Here is a 3,766-nt window from a genome sequence, read left to right on the forward strand (position 1 = left end):
GTATGAGGAATGAATTGACTATGATAGATTGGGAAAATTCATTAAAAGGCAAGACGGTGGATAGGCAATGACTAACATTTAAGGAACTAATGCATGAATTGCAACAGTTATACATTCCTTTCTGGCGCAAAAACAGAAAAGGAAAATTGTCCCAACCATGGCTAACAAAAGAAATTAAGGATCGTATTAGATCCTAAGAGAAGTTATACAAAGTTACCAGAAAAAGTAGCAAGCCTGAGGATTGGGAGCAGTTTAGAATTCAGCAAAAAAGGACCAAGAGATTGATTAAGAAGGGAAAAATAGAATGAGAGTAAGCTTGCAAGGAACATAAAAACCGATTGCAAAAGTTTCTACAAGTATGTAAAAAGAAAAAGATTAGTGAAGACAAATGTAGGTCCTTTACAGTCAGAAACTGGAGAATTTATAATGAGGAACAAGGAAATGGCAGAACAATTAAATAAATACTTTGGTTCTGACTTCACGGAAGAGGACACAAATAACGTCCCAGAAATGCTGGGGAACGAAGGGTCTAGTGAGCAAGGAAATGGCGAGGCTGCTTCCGGGGGCTATAACACTCGCTGCCGGAGCGACGAGCCACCTTCCCTCCGGCCTTCCCAGCCGACCCAGAGATGGTCGCGGCGCACCACCGATGGAGGAAATGCGCCCGGCGACGGCCGAGCCCACGCGGGACGCAGTCCCACAGAGGAGATCCGCTGAACCTGACGCGGCCGACCTAGCTGTCGAGTTGAATCTTCCGGGCAGACTACGCGGACCCCACTCGTTTACCTCTTAACGGTTTCATGCCCTCTTGAACTCTCTCTTCAAAGTTCTTTTCAACTTTCCCTTACAGTACTTGCTGACTATCGGTCTCGTGCCAGTATTTAGCCTTAGATGGAGTTTACCATCCACTTTGGGCTGCATTCACAATCAACTCGACTCCAAGAAGACTCGATAACGATGAACCGAGGGCCGCTACCAGCCTAACACCATCCACAGGCTAAGCCTCAATCAGAAGGACTTGGGCCCTGGAGCGTCGTCGGAGAAAGAGGTCTTCTATACGCCACATTTCCCACGCCTGCCAGGCGAGCGGGATTCGGCGCTGGGCTCTTCCTTCTTCATTCACAGTTACTAGGGGAATCCTTGTTAGTTTCATTTCCTCCGCTTAGTAATATATTCAGCGGGTTGTCACGTCTCATCTGAGATCATAGGCAGAAAGGTATTTGTCGGCACCAGCTTGCATCTCCAGCACAACAACATGCACACCGCTGTCCTCAAGACCAACCCGGGCGGGCTAGTACAGGCAGACGGACAGGGTGCACGAGTGGAGCCCGGACTCGGCTCACACCATTCTGGAGTCCCGATTCAGAGAGAGAGAGAGAGAGAGCGCCAGAGGGACAGACGACATCGGAGCGAGAGAGACAGAGATAGATAGAAAAGCCAGCAGCAGTGGCTGGGCAGTGCGGAGTGTAGGAGGATAAAAGCAGGCAGCAGTGACGGCGGCGAGACATACGGGGACTGACTTGGGCACACGCTCAGAGGTCGGCAAGTGTGCTAGAGCCAGGCGGGCCACATGTGGAAGGACCCCGGGGTCCAAAGCAACACACGGCACTGCAGAGACTCTTTGGCAAACCACCACCCAACCAAATGAACGCAAAGCCAGCCCAGCATGGCAAGCAACGTCACTACACGACAAACTATCCTCGGTCCAAACCACTAGACTGCAGCCAAAGACGACCAAACTCTCCCTCTCCCTGCCAAACACCACTAGCCATTTTGCTTCCTCTGTGTTCAGCCCCAATTCCAGAGAGCCAACCCTACCCAGGGGAGGATGTCTTGGCGAGGTGCACCAGTCCCAACACCAACGCAGTCAATCGTTTTTGCAACCCAACGACAGTCGTACTGGAAAGACTGGCCCTGACCGTGCCCAACGCGCTCGGAGGCGATGCTGGGACAGACATGCCCACCACCAAAGGACAAGGGTCAAACTCTCCAAGGCGGAGAAACTCCAGGTCTGCACTTAGGTGGACAAAGAGGACCAGGCCTCTGCGACACGCCAGCCGCGCTCCCACCTCACTCGACGGCAAGGCGAGTGCGATTGATCAACAAGTGACCCTCAGACAGGCATAGCCTCGGGAGGAACCCCGCAAAGTGCGTTAAAGTGTCGATGATCAATGTGTCCTGCAATTCACATGAATTCTCGCAGCTAGCTGCATTCTTCATCGACGCACGAGCCGAGTAATCCACCGCTAAGAGTTGTACCTTTTGTTTTTTTGGCTTGGTGTTGTCCTCAGAGGAACCACCCAACGCTTCTCTTGCCTTCTACGAGGGGGTTGAAGTCCCAGCCTGCAACGGCCCGGAGGTGTAAATCAGGCGATCATCAAATAACAAGGGTTTCACCAAGACTAAATAGTCAGGGCGCTTGCGAGGTGACGTGCGTCAGTTCAACACCTGAGCCCACCAGCCGACACGCGCCATGGTCAACAGAGGCAGGGTCTCTGCTGCCAACGTTGCCGGGAGGACAAGAAGAAGCTGAAGAAGCGCGCAAACACGAACTGAGTGGGGTACAAACCGATGCAGTACGCACCTATGCCCGCTGTGAGGTGTAGACATCCTTGGGGGGGGCAGGTACATTCTCTCAGACGTTGACTTGCAAGCTGGCAACCGACAAACAGACACTCGAGTCTTTAAAGCACCGCCGCCCAACAGCACTAGCTCATGGGAGGCGGAGGGGGAGCATCTAGGTACCCTTTACAAGTAAAAGGAGAGTGACTAGAGCGACGAAAGTGTCACCACCTGGGGAAAGAAAGCCGGGCCTGCATCACTGGTTCAATCCCTGCGGAGCTCACAGTGGCCGTTCGCCGAGGTCCCGACAACGAGTCGCCAGGCAACACCTGAGCCCACAGAAGCTCCCTTAAATTCAATTGCGGTGTAATATTGCAAGACGGTGGCAAGTCCATTGCTGGTCCTGACGAGCAATGGGGGAAAACAGTGGGAGAGAGATGGAAAGAGACAGAGCGGCTCACCGTGGACAGGTACACAAACTGGTTGAGACAGAATTCGAAAGAAGGGCCGCAGGCCAAGGTCATGCAGGGCCAACGAGCAGCGGGGACCATGCGGTGTGGAGCGGCAGGAGGCAGCAAATAGACGAGGGCAAGGCTTTTGTTTTATCAAAAGCTAGGACACCTTTATCTCTCTCTGCCCGTCATCCAAACGCAGACCAGCTGAACGAAAAGACCAAGCGTGCCAGGGCCATCCCTGTCTCAAGCCGACCGAAACGTCTTCTCTGAGCGACCGTTTTCTGGTGGTCGTTCAGTAACACTTTCATCTGCTGACCCACCTTGCTCGTTTTGATCCGGGCTGTGCTGCGGTGGGGGTGCGACATGCCTGTTTGTGCGAGTTCGACAAGTTAGTTTTTTTTGGAACGAACCTCTCGCCTGCGCAAAGGTGCCGGACGCGTTCGACCAAGGCTCCGGGCCTGCACCACCTCGGGAGCACTCCTGCTGGCCTCTGCACCTCAGGCTCAAGTGAAAACGGTTTGACGGGACACCACGTGCGGGCCCCCGGCCAATAATGATCCTTCCGCAGGTTCACCTCTGGAAACCTCGTTACGACTTTTACTTCCTCGAGATAGTCAAGTTTGATCGTCTTCTTGCCGCTCTGCTAGGGCTGTTGCAGTCTCCGGCGGGGCCGATCCGAGGACCTCACTAAACCATCCAATCGGTAGTAGCGATGGGCAATGTGTACAAAGGGCAGGGACTTAATCAAC

The 3,766-nt window shown here is 53.2% G+C and overlaps 1 non-coding gene across 1 annotated transcript; it reads right to left on the bottom strand.

Annotated features, from left to right (window-relative positions):
- Positions 1–2,107: 2,107 nt before the first annotated feature.
- Positions 2,108–2,255, bottom strand: LOC139280457 (5.8S ribosomal RNA). Its single transcript, XR_011596707.1, has one exon. It is a non-coding gene; the product is annotated as a 5.8S ribosomal RNA (ribosomal RNA).
- Between the last annotated feature and the right edge of the window lie 1,511 nt (positions 2,256–3,766).

The sequence above is a fragment of the Pristiophorus japonicus genome, chromosome 14 (assembly GCF_044704955.1).
Source record: "Pristiophorus japonicus isolate sPriJap1 chromosome 14, sPriJap1.hap1, whole genome shotgun sequence".
Classification (NCBI taxonomy): domain Eukaryota; kingdom Metazoa; phylum Chordata; class Chondrichthyes; family Pristiophoridae; genus Pristiophorus; species Pristiophorus japonicus.